Consider the following 13,060-nt stretch of genomic DNA (forward strand, 5'->3'; position numbering starts at 1 on the left):
TATCAGGGATTGCTGGCTGGGTGCTCTGATCGCCATCCAGTCTAACCCCAGCATCCTCCCTCGCTCCACCCACATTCATTCCTTTACTTATTCAATTAACAAACATTTAAGCTCCATGCAGGTGGAAATGTTGTCTATCTTCTTCATCACTTTTTAAAGTTTATTTAGTTTGAGAGAGAGAGAAAGAGAGAGAGTGTGCATGTGCTTGTGCACACACACATGCCTGAGCACAAGTAGGGGAGGGGCAGAGAAAGAGAGAAAGAATCCCTAGCAGGCTCAAAGCCCAGTGAGGAGCCTATTCAGAGCTCAGTCTCACGACTGTGAGATCACGACTTGAGCCAAAATCAAGAGGCAGATACCTAACTGACTGAGCCACCCAGGCACCCCTCCTCTTCAACATTTGAAGGCCTAAAATCCAGAACAATTTTTGGCACATAGTAAGCACTAGATGTATGTTAGTCGAATGACTGAATAACTGCTAAATGATCAGAAAATATTTAGTGTCCTAGAGTATACTCCAAATTGTGGCGGTAACCTTAAGTAGAATTCCAAGCACATGTTGTCTGCTGGTATTCACCAATAAGAAAATAGGCTATAAGCTGTCAGCATGTATAGTTTTTAATCAGACATATCCTATACTAAGATCATTTAAAATTTTCTGACAAGAAATGGCATGCAGATTTTAGAGAAGGTAAAAATACACTTAAGTCAGGTTTTAGAACATTAAAATTTTATTTTTTCTTTTTATTAAATTTCCAAACTAATCTTTGGTCAATATTATCAATGCTACTAAGCATTTGCCAGTGGTTTCAAAAGAATTTGCAACAAAGAATGCCTGAACATTGCCAATAATTACACAGTCAACATCATAGGTAAAAAATGATGGCATTTGATCACAAAATTTCTTTTGGAGTCCCCAAAGGAAAATATTGATGCAAAGGTTTGAGATTTTACTTTGGATTACTTCTTAGGGCACTAGATCAAATAACACTCAAAAGTTTTCAAGATGCATGTAAACTCTTCATGCTGACTACAGGATGCTGTGGTTAGTTAGGCTGAAGCTCTCTGTCTGCCATCTGAATACTCAGAGTAAACAAAAAAGGACTCTGGGACTTGCACAGAAACCATGGTAAACCCTGAGGGGGATTTGAACTTTGAATTAAAGGAAACCGCAAGCCACCACACTGTTGACCGTGAACATGTTTACATTTTGTATGACTGGGGGCAAGGGCAGATGGAGTTTGGATGACTTACAGAGATGCTGCCTGAGGTGTGGTTAAAGTTGTCTCACAGTGTCGGGAAGAGGACCCAGCTACACGCAGTCAGAGGGTCAGAAGGTCCATGACAAACTTGAGCTTGGGTCGGGCAGGAATTGCCATCTGCTGGGTATGCGGGTGGAGGGAAGGAATACTTAAACAAGTAACAGATGTCATTTAAAATGATATAGGGCCTACAGAAGATTGCCTAAAGTCTGGTTTATGATCATCAAAAGTGTCAGTCTGAGCATGGAATGGTTTACAAAATTCTGGTAGAGATTTTTCACCTAAAGTCATAGTGTCTTGGGGTAGAATGGATTACATTGAGTAACAGTGAAAATGTTGCTTTGGTCAGTGAAAACTGTCAATGACACATTTCAATTCCTAATTCTTGCTAAATTCTGCCACTCTAAATAAGATGAAACAGTTGAAGCAATAGCAAATACTTCCCTTCCCCCTGCACTGGGTAATTACATGGGAGTAAATGAGCCAATAAGAAGTAAGCTCCTTGCTTAAAGTTGGCCCTAAGAAGGGCAGGTGGGGAGGGAGTGGGGAACCCTAGGAGAAATCAAAGCTATGACGACAGGCCAGGACTTCTGTGATCTATGTAACATCCATCCTATGCAGACAACTCCCCAGACTCTACCCCACTCTTTATGCTGTCCCCAGAGCCTCAGCAGAGCCTGGCAGAGCAGAGACTGTGTTTGGGATGAGTCAAATCATGAGCTCTACTAGCTGCCACATCCATCCGTAGGGAAAGGATGCCTGGCCCATTAGGAATATCGCCCTGGGCTTAAGAGGTCGGAAAATGAAGTTTGCATAAATTAGTGCCACTTCCTTCTTTCTCCACTGTGCCTATTATGTAGCTTATTTACTTTAGGAAGTGCCTGATGCCTGGTGTGAAACTTCAAAGAATCATGAGGGGTGAGTTATAGAGGAAAGGAAACATTCTAGTTCCTAGAAGCTATTTTGCAACATGGAATGATGTTTTGTTTCCAGGCAACTGGACTATCTGTAGCAGAATCCCAACTAGGAGATGGACAGGTAAGGAGGGACTGGAAAGAGCTGGATACAGGATCACTAGCCAAGCTGGAGGGGGAAGGAGGGAGGGGCGGGAAGGGGTTGGAGCAGGGCTCAGCTTAAGTAAGCCAGAATGCCAGAAACTAAAGTGTTAGGCAAGGAAACTGAAGCAGAGGCCCAACTGTATGGATTCTGGCAACATAAGAGCATTAAGGAAGAGATGCTTGAGATATCCCAGAAAGTATGAAGGCTCAGAGCCAGAGATGTGAGCTGGAATCCGAGCTGTCATTTCCCATCAGCACAACTTTGACAAGCTTCTTAACTTCAAGGCTCAGTTTCCTCATGTAGAATACAGAAATAATACTAATCCAATAGGGATGTTGTGAGAATTAAGCTTTATAAAGTATATAGGTCCCAAATATATAGGCTTAAAAATTTTTTTTTAATGTTTTATTTATTTTTGAAGAAGAGAGAGACAGAGCATGAGCGGGGGAAGAGCAGAGAGAGAGCGAGACACAAAATCCAAAGAAGGCTCCAGGCTCTGAGCTGTCAGCACAGAGCCCAACACGGGGCTCAAACCCACAAACTGTGAGACCTGAGCCAAAGTCAGACGCTCAACTGACTGAGTCACCCAAGTGCCCCTCAAACATATAGGCTTCTAAACTATTAGTTTGTCAGCTCCTTGAAAGCAAAGAAGGGATCTTATCAGTGCAGCAATGACCATGAAGACAGAGAAAGCGTTTAATACATGTTTGCTAATAAATGGGGAAAAAATTCCATTACAGACCCTATCTCCAGGTGAAGTTGAAGTTGGTAGTCTACACAGTCTCATGTTACTACTCAAAGTGAAGTTCATGAACCATTAACATGATTTGGGAACTTCTTAAGAGATGCAGGATCCCACCCCAACCCAGACCCAAATATCAGAATATAACCTGATCCCCAGGTGATCTGTCTGCATGTTAAACTTCGAGAAGCACTGCTCAGTCACGATTGAATGAATGATGAGGCCTGAGTCTCCTGGTGGACGGCTTCTGGTGGCTCTATCTGGGATGGGACGGGAATGGCAGGAGCTCTCAGGGAATATCCAAACTGATTCCTTAAATTGTGACCATGGTCTCTCAGGGTATGAGCAGATGGCCAGGCTGCTCTGCATCAGAGGAGCTGGGACCCCAATCTGGCCAGGCAGGGATAGCATACTGATTCCATAGATGTGTGAGCAAAGGATGAGTTTCAGAGCCTCAGCCTGGACTCAAAGGCAATATCTACAGGTCAAGGAGGCAAGAAGCCAAGTCCAGGGGACTCAGATTAGGGTGAATAACAAGCTAAAATGAGTTATGCTGCTCTGGAGCACCAAAGTCTAGAGAATAAGAGTTTGGAAGAAAAAGAAAGCAGACGATTCAACCAGTACTTACGGTGCCACTTATGAGTAAGACAGGGAGTGAGTCTCATTTTAGGAGAGGTTGTTCCTCATTCTCAGGCTCACATTCTTTCCCGTGTAGGTAGATGTGTCTTTATAGCTGTGTGGGTGTAGTCTGAGGGGGACTCAGCATTACAACGCACTTGTTCCTTGTGAAGCCAGATAAAAGGCTTGCTGGAAGGTTCCTCTGTCCTGCTGACATAAAGACATCAGTCAAGCTGGGAAAGTGGAAATTTCAGGGACTGTTTTTGAAAGTTCTGTAAAAAAAAAATGAACAGGAAGTCCCAGAACTTTTGCCCACACCATAATCCTATATTTTCAGTAAAGAATGGGCCACTCCTCTAGAGGCAATATGTCCACACCCCTAGGAACCCAGATAGCATTCTCTCAGGGGGCACAGCACAGGTGCCAGAGCTGGAGGGGACTTGGTAGTTTTCAATCATTTTTAAATCATGGAACTCTATTTCCTAACACTGTTGGACGCTCAACACTTGAACTGGATATTAGTGAATCTACTCTTACTGAAGAGAAACTGAGGACCAGAGCCATTCCCTTCCACCCCCTACACTCCAAGGCCCTCTGAGGCTCCTAGGTAGAACCCCCTTGTTTCCCAAAGGCAGTTTGAGAAGCATTTCTCTATACCAGTCCTACTGATGAATGAGGAAGATGAGGCCCATGCAGACAAGATCTTCCTTGACCTGGCACAGGCTCATCTCACTACCCAAGTGACTCCCTACAGTTTGGCCATTGTGGACTTTCTTCAGTCCTCAGAACATGCCATGCTCTCCTCTTCTGGGCCTTTCTACATGCTATTCTCTCTGCTTGAAACACTCTGCTCCTCTCCATGCCTCCTTGTCTTCCCACCCCACTCCTGCCTGCTGGACTCCTCAGTTACCTCTGGATCTCAACAAAGGCCTATTTGCTCTGTTCAAAGGCCTATTTGCAACTGAGGCACAGTTGCCAGCTCAAAGGTGTGAGATTGCTGACTGCCCCTCCACCCAAATATGGGGTGATTGTGAAAAAATCCTTGTCCAGTCCACGTTGATTCCTTCTAAGGGAGTTCTGACTGGTGTACAACAATGTGAGGTGAAGATCCAAGTAATGGGGAAAATGTGAAGGAAATGCAAAGTGAGACACACTTAGAAGATGTTGGTAGGTCCATGTGACAGCGGCCTTCAAAGTGGTCATACAGAGTTATTGGCAGATATCTGTTTCTTATAATGACAGTTTTCAGAGATCATCCTGACCTGCTACCCTGAGAGTTTAGAACACAAGAGGTCTTAAATATGACTACCTTCTAACCCCAGTAACTATATTTGACATTACTAGTAGATAATCTTGCAAAAATTCCACAAGAAATTATTGAAGACTTCACCAATGACAGAATATAGACACAAAACATGCTACCTGGTATATCTCAGGCATTTCTGTGGTGGATGCATGAATCTCTCCTGAAACACCCATCTGACAATAAATAAATAAACAAACAAACAAACAAATAAATCTGAAGTAATGTTGCACTAAAATTGTTCTAAACATGCAAGGAGCTACAAATGCTAAGTCAACATATTCCAAAATTGGCTCACCCCATTAGTATGCGGGCAGTAAATTGTTAAAAAAAAAACTAATTATCTTTTTAGATAGTATTACCCCAAACATTATTTTTACAAGCTTCGTAGAGTAAGTCAACAGGTTAAGTCAAGTCTCTGCTTAAGCTTCATTTTATTTAAAGTGACACTTCCTGGTAAACAGGTTTTAATTAAAAAGGAAAATTACATTTGCATCCCTGGAAGATAAAGGAGAAACTACAGACTATTTCACTATCTACACTCTCTGTTTCTACTTATCTTTGGCACCAGTTACAAAGGAAAACTACCTGGAAGGATAATTTCTCCCACAAAAATCCCTTCCAATTAGACAGGACTTAGCAACTATAAAGTATATTCATATACGTGATTTCATTTGATCCTGTCAACGGCCCTGAATGGCACATATAACAAGAATTAGAGTTAACTTCATCTCATAAATGAGGATGCCATGGGTGCTATGTGACTTGCTCATGGTCACCCTGATGGTAGGCAATCAGCCAGGCTTTGAATACAAGGTCTGTGATCACAGCTCTATCTCAGAGCTATCATCATCAGGTAAACTGTGGTTAAGTCAGCCTGATGTCTTAGATCATATTATAGAGGGCCTGGGAAGGGTCTTCAAGTTGCTGTGGTTCTCAAACTATACCTCTTAGAACCCCAAAGGTCCCTAGTGATGCTTAGGAAGCCACCATAGGGAACATGAGAAGACCGGATACTGGGCTAATATCCCAATCAAGGATCTCTGTTTTCATGTCTCATATACTGATGTTTCAAGTAAAATTTCTTTGGAAGAAAGTATTCCACTGCTAAAAAAAAAAAAAAAAAATTGAAACTCCAGTATACTAGTCCAAACTTGTCATTTTACATATTGGAAAAGACCCATAAAAATCACATAATTTGTCCATTTTCACACCCAACTTAGATTGGAAACCACACCCAGTCGATGACCCCGTGATTGGGATAAGAGTTAAGTCTCTCAGTACAGTGTTTTGTCTCCATCTGAAGTTCCCCAACCTGAGTGTGTATCAGAATTGCCTACAGGGCTTGTCACAGATTTCTGGGTCCCGTGTCCAGAGGTTCTGATTTAATAGGGTTGGGTTGGAGCCTGGGAATTTGCATTCTCAACAGATTCCAGATGACACTAATGCTGCTGGACCACCAGTCTACAGAGTACAAAACAACTGAAAAGTCTATTGAATTGACCAGCAAATTGTGCATTTCCTCAATTTTATTTCACTCTGGAAAAGCAGTAAAGGAAAATTTCTCCTTCAGAATTTATAAACCCATGGCTTTAACCATGTCGGTATACATCCTCAACACCTAGTGTTGATATGCTATCACGTCAAGATCCCAAACCCTCCATGTAGCAGATAACATTGAAGCCCCAGCTCATACTCCCTCATCCAACCTCTGAGTTCACTGGCATCTACAGTGGGCAGTTTCCATGCACACAGCCAGCTTTCTATCTCAATGGATGGCATATCGTTGGTGTCTCTGAGGACTTTCTTTAGCCAACAAGAGCTTGCTTACTCCGTGTGTGTGTGTGTGTGTGTGTGTGTGTGTGTGTGTGTGTGTGTAATTAATGTCCCCATTTTCCAGGGCACACTTCAAACAATGAAGACATGAATCTGCAGATAAACACTCCAGGTTCCCTATCACTTGGTGGGATCATTTTTTTAAGTTTATTTATTTTGAGAGGCGGGGGAGGGGTGTAGGCAGAAAGAGGGAGAGAGAGAAACCCAAGCAAGCTCCCACCATCAGTGCAGAGCCTGACATGGGGCTCACTCTCATGAACCATGAGATCATGACCTGAGCTGAAATCAAGAATCTGACGCTTAACTGTCTGAGCCACCCAGGTGCCCCTCGATGGAATAATTTTGAAGCTTGTTCAAATGACTCCTCAGAAGGTCCCCAGTAAGATTGTGCCCCAGTTTCACACAGCAGTAACTCACTTATTCATCACCCTTTGTTGGCATTTCTCCCTTTCTATCCACCTTCCCCACTCCCTCACTTGTGCTTCCTGAGATCACTTCCTAAATAAACTACCTGCATTCCACGTTCTTGTTTCAGGGTCTGCTTTTGGGAAAAAACAAACCAAGACACTCTATCTCATAAGTTGTTCACCAAATTCACAGAAGCATCACCTCCCAGCTGACTCACACCTGTTCTTGCTCACCTTTCATATCTCTGCCTTGGGGTTTTATCCACAGGTCTTCCAATAACACCATTAACACCAACTTAGGGTGCACAAGATGGGTGTTAAATAAGTGAAACAACAATTGTTGCTGCCCTAACAGCAGCAGAAATAGAGACTGTTGAATGTGTGAATATGATTCACTGACTGTACACTTAAGTAGTCACTCTTCAAAAAGAGGCCCAAGTTCATCAGTCATATTTGTGAAGGATGCCAGCTTGAAAAAAAATTGGCATTGGGGCACCTGAGTGGTTCAGTTGGTTAAGTGTCCGACTTCGACCTAGGTCATGATTTCGCTATTCCCAAGTTCGAGCCCCACGTCAGGCTCTGTACTGACAGCTCAGAGCCTGAAGCCTGCTTCAGATTCTGTGTCTCCCTCTGTCTCTCTGCCCCTCCCCGACTCACACTCTGTCTCTCAAAAATAAATAAACATTATGCATATTTTTCAGGGCATCACTATAAATATAAATATTTTTAAAACTATCAATTCTGAAATGGAGAGAAGTTTCCTTTTGTACTGTTAAAGCAAGATTAACTTTCAGCTAATATTTACATTTGAGGAGTGGAGTTTCAGCAGTGAAGGCATTGACGTTTGTCAAACTGTAGTGCAAATCTCAATGAAAAAAGAAAAAAAAGAACTATGTGAGAAGCAATTAAATTGTCCTCAAATTGAAGCCAAAGAATAGATACAGATCCTTTGGTTAAAAAAACAATTAAATGAATCAAACTTCATCCTAAATAATAGAGCTATTACATGTATTTCATTCCACTTGTTATTGATGGCTTAATTTTTTTCTTTATTGAAAAAATAGTCTTATTGTGGGATAACTGACATATAATGAACTGTACATATTTAAAGTGTACAACTTAATAAATTTTGACGTATATATGCACCCAGGAAACCACCATGTGCACTTATTTTTTAAAGCAATATTCTCAAGTTTAAGTCTATATTATTTTAAAATCCAATTTCTGGAATAATGCATTAATTATCATATTGATGCAGTGATTCCTTGTTGGCTAAAAGCTCTTTAAATTACTCCCTATTTCAAATGGCTATATATGAGTATGCTCAAAAAACTGGTTGGCCCAATTCCCAAGAACTTAGACATAGCTGGCAAATAATAATAAAAGCTACCACTCATTAAGGATCTGTCATTGCCAGGGGCTATTTTGTAGCTCTTTAAATATATCATTTGTAACCCTCACAACAATTCCATGAGGTAAATGTTACTAATGCTATTTTACAAGTGAGCAACTGAGACTTAGAGACATTTAAGGGGTACGACATGACAGAGCTTGGAACTAGATTCCCTCCATTATATAATATTCCCAAAAATGTTAATTTGCTTTTTATAAAGTTTATTTATTTTGAGAGTGAGAGCACAAGCATGAGCAGGGGAGTAGCAGAGAGAGGGAGAGAGAGAATCCCAAGCAGACTCCACCCTGACAGCATGGAGCCTGATGCAGGACTCAATTCCATGACTGTGAGATAATGACCTAAGCTGAAATTTAGACTCAGATGTTTAACCGACTGAGCCACTCAGGTGTCCCTTATTTCTTATTTATTGAACGAATATGCCCTGGACCCTAAGTTAATGTTGAAGATATAGCAGTGAAAGTGATTGATACAAAATTTCTTCAGTGATGAAGAAATTTACTATTTCAATGAAATACAGTTGCACAAATAATTGATTACAATTGCTATTAATGCCTATGGGAGAAGTACAAGGTGCTGTAAGAGCATGAAAGGGGACCTGATCTAGTTTGGGGGCAGGCAGTCAGAGGAGGCATTCATAAGGAAGTAATCCTTAAGCTAAGACCCAACAAATGAGTGGATCTATAATTTTTTAAGTAGGAGAGGTGACATAATCAGATTTGCAAGACTATTTAAGGGAAAGCCACTTACCTGGTAGCAGGCAGTACAGGAGGAAAAATGTCTTCCTTGAGAATTGCAAACTGCAAGCTCAACCCTTGGGCGGGGTTGGAACCAGAATCTACATGCCTATGTAACACAAGAAAACCTCATCACACCTAAATATTGTTCAGAGTGGTTCTTGGTTAGTTAATGCTCTCAGGCATTTAGGTTAGTAAAAGCAAACTTCCAGGGACAAAAACCAACTTTCAGAAAGTTCACACATAATAAGGTTTCCATGGACATGAACTCACAATCAAAACACCATGAAACAAGCTGCCATGAGCAAGTGTTAGCATAAACAAAGTATACCAGAATTAGAACTGCAAAGACTGCAGATATTATTAGAATTATCAGATTGAGAATATAAAATAAGTTTGTTTGATACATTTAAAGAAATAAGAATATCAAAAGTACAATTAAGAAGCAAGATATTTTAAAACTGATCAAATATATTTGAAAAAGAACAACACAGAACAACTTAAAATTTTATGTGTAGATAGATAGCATTAACCCTTTATCTCTTAAATATGTTGCACGTATTTTCCTCCAGGTTTGTTGTTTCTGTTTTAACTGAATTTGTGGTGATACCTGTCACTCATTCCTGAATTTTTTATTCTTTGGAGGTCAAATCTGTGTATCATTTGCCTTTAAGGCTTTTGCAGTTTGTCTCTTGCTTAGAAGGGCTTTTTGTACTTCAAGGTTATTTGAAGAATCTTTATTTTTTAATGTTTATTAATTCACTTTAATCTGTATTTTATATTAACACAAGAGTCAAATGTTGTTTTTAATAGACTGCATTTGGAAATTCCAGCACTGTTTATTAAATAGAACTTTCTTTCTAACTAACTTGAAATCACACTTTTAACATAAACTAATTTCTTGTTCTAGTCAATAAGAATTTAGTTCTCTTAAAACTTCTGACCTTACTTACTCCCTCCCCCATCGTCCAAATTTTGGGATAAATCATCAGTTGACTACTTATATAACAAAAAAGCATGCAAATATTATACACTGATGAAGAAGGTAATTACTACAATTATGTTTCCTTTCTTGAACAACTTTTTTTTTTTCCAGGAGTTAACAATCACCTTGTTACTTTGAGTTGCACAGTTTCCTATGAATCTATTCAAATGCTTGATTGGACCTGTCAAACACCTATTGTTATTAATTTCCAGACACTAAAATATATCAAATAATCTTTTTGTTCCACTTTTTTTTTCCCCCTGGCAATATCCCCCTCAAACTCTCAAGTTTTCCTACTCCATCTGGGCTAATTACTTTCTAGGCCTACAGCACAGCTGTCAGCTAGAATTTCCTTTAGTGCTTTCCTACGCTGGATCCTTCAAATGTCAGTATGTGGAGGTGTTTTCTCTTTAGAGAAACAGCCTCCAGTTTCCTGCCTGGGGGGACATATGCCTGATGGCTCTTCGGAAGAAGGGTCTTTGTGGGAGTAGATCTGAGAAAGAAGGCTGAGGGTACCTCTGTTTATTACTTGAATTTTCCCAGAATCAGCATGTTTCAGTCTCCTGCCATTAACCCAACCCCACCACACCCCTATATGTCTTGTGTCCCTGAGTCTGTCTGGGTCTCTCTGGCTCATTGTCTCCAGAGAACATACTTCCTATCACCTGTGGAGGGTAGTTTCCCTGACTTCAAGGGATAGGGAAGACGCTTTGGCTTTAATATCTGCATAAAAACTTCAACCAATCCCTGCACCTCACTCACCTTTGGTGTACCTGGTACCACCTCAAGTTCTGCATCCTCTATGGGCTCTCAATAGTAGCCTCCTCTGCTCTCAATTACATTTTGCTCCTCCACTCATTTTCCACCTTTCAAAATTTGCTCACATCTCCTTTCTAATTTTATCAGTCTTTGTGGATTTACACTCCCTCCAACTCTACCCCGCCCCACCTCTTCCTATTTAGTCATGTTTCAGTAGGAGGAGACAAACTCAACTATGTTTAACTGGAAGTCTCTCAACCTCATAGTGCCATATATGTATGTATAGATAGCACTATGAGGTATATAAAACCCCATCCTCAATGAAACAATCACTGATCTGCTTTCCATCACAATAGATTCATTTGCATTTTCGAGAGTTTTATGTAAGTACAATCATACATATGTATTCTTATTTGTCTGGATTCATCTCTGGATAGATTTGACCTTTATTCAATTCTTAAAAACCAGCTTTATTGAGGCATAATTTACATACAAAGTCACTAATTTTATTTACTTTTAATTTATTTAATGCTTATTTTTGAGAGAGAGAGAGAGAGAGCAGGGGAAGGGCAGAGAGAGAGGGAACTCAGAATCTGAAGCAAGCTCCAGGCTCTGTCAGCACAGAGCCCTACATGAGGCTTGAACCCACAAACTGCGAGATCATCACCTGAGCTGAAGTCACACACTTAACTGACTGACCCACCCAGGTGTCCCCAAAGTCATCAATTTTAAATATAGAGCTTGAGAAGTTTTGATACATGAATATCATCATGTAATCACCACTACAGTCAAGATGCAGAACATGTGAAAAGGAATATTTAAATATTTGCTTAAACTTAAGCAAAGTTTTAAGGGAAACAATTTCTTAGTTTCAGAGAAAGTCATGTGCTGTATGCACGCAACATTCAGGCATCATTCCATGGACACACAAAAATCAGTGCCATTTCACCTCCCTTTTCAAGTTACACAGTTGTGAAGACTTGCATTCTTGATTATTTACAGGGAACCTTTGTGATGACTTATAACTTTTTTTTTTAACAAATACCCCTTTGGTGTCTTAGGAAATAACTTCAAAGATTAACAGAAGAGGCCTTGTAAGGGAGTTCGATTAAAACCTAAACTGTATTTGCATACTGTATATACTTTGATTCATTCACTGCTGTGATTCCTCTGTCTCCAACCAGGCTACTGGCCCCATAAGAAAGTGTCACACAGCTCACAAGTTTCTGTTCAGCCATGTTGTCTGTGCTCTTTGTTCCTATCTTGTGTCCCAGCCTCCAGTCTCTCCCCATTCCACTCCCACCTAGGCATCACTGTTCATTAATCTTTCTGAAGTCTTGCTTTTATGGCAGGGCACCTTCCACACTTCCCAGTGCTCACAGGAGTAGGTCTGAGTTCCGTAATGCTGCCTTCAACTTCGTGTGCTCCACCTTATTTATGTTCAAACTGTGGGCAGCTGGGAGCCATTTCCAGAGAGTCATGTGGCTGAGCCCGGTTGTTGTTGTGCAGGGTGGGCTGTGTGTGTTTTATCCTTTCCAAACCCAGCACAACATGTGGAATGGCCTGGGTCTAGAAAAAAGGTGTTAGGATTTGTTACAAAAGGATAAAAATTTACACCTTAAGCTTTATTTAAAAAGCATAGTAAAGCTTTTAATCAGCTACTGTAAAGAGAGTTCAGTAATTTATGTGAATATAGAGATTTAGGTGTCACAATAACTTAGAGGTTTTATGCTCCATGTGTAATTTATTTGTCAGATACAGAGCATGACATGCCTTACTTACTTTCTGGTGTTTTTTTTTTAAGATTTTTTTTTAAGTTTATTTTTTTTTTGAGAGAGAGAGAGAGCAGGGGAGGGGAAGAAAGAGAAGGAGAAAGAATCCCAAGCAGGCTCCACACTGCCAGTGCAGAGCCCGACATGGGGCTTGAACTCACAAACCATG

The 13,060-nt window shown here is 40.6% G+C and overlaps 2 protein-coding genes across 7 annotated transcripts in view; one reads left to right on the forward strand and one right to left on the reverse strand.

Moving 5' to 3' along the window:
• SYTL2 (synaptotagmin like 2) overlaps positions 1 to 13,060 on the reverse strand; it is a 156,792-nt gene that overhangs the window by 133,696 nt on the left and 10,036 nt on the right. Inside the window, exons 4-7 of one of the 4 annotated variants that reach the window (XM_086678482.1) lie at positions 9,389 to 9,484; positions 8,033 to 8,092; positions 5,104 to 5,160; positions 3,692 to 3,888 (exon numbers count right to left, since the gene is read on the reverse strand). The gene's annotated coding sequence lies outside the window, so the exon portion shown is untranslated. Of the gene's footprint in view, positions 1 to 3,691; positions 3,892 to 5,103; positions 5,161 to 8,032; positions 8,093 to 9,388; positions 9,485 to 13,060 lie in introns of all 4 variants that reach the window. The other 3 variants (XM_086678483.1, XM_086678481.1, XM_086678484.1) reach the window with 3 other exon arrangements.
• The window catches only part of CCDC83 (coiled-coil domain containing 83), a 68,099-nt gene continuing 57,303 nt past the window's right edge, over positions 2,265 to 13,060 (forward strand). For 2 of the 3 annotated variants that reach the window (XM_086678501.1, XM_086678502.1), the window contains exon 1: positions 2,265 to 2,300. The gene's annotated coding sequence lies outside the window, so the exon portion shown is untranslated. The remainder of the gene's footprint in view (positions 2,301 to 13,060) is intronic. The other variant, XM_086678505.1, reaches the window with a different exon arrangement.

Source organism: Puma concolor, chromosome D1 (assembly GCF_028749965.1).
Source record: "Puma concolor isolate L17-30 chromosome D1, mPumCon1.1.hap2, whole genome shotgun sequence".
Lineage (NCBI taxonomy): Eukaryota > Metazoa > Chordata > Mammalia > Carnivora > Felidae > Puma > Puma concolor.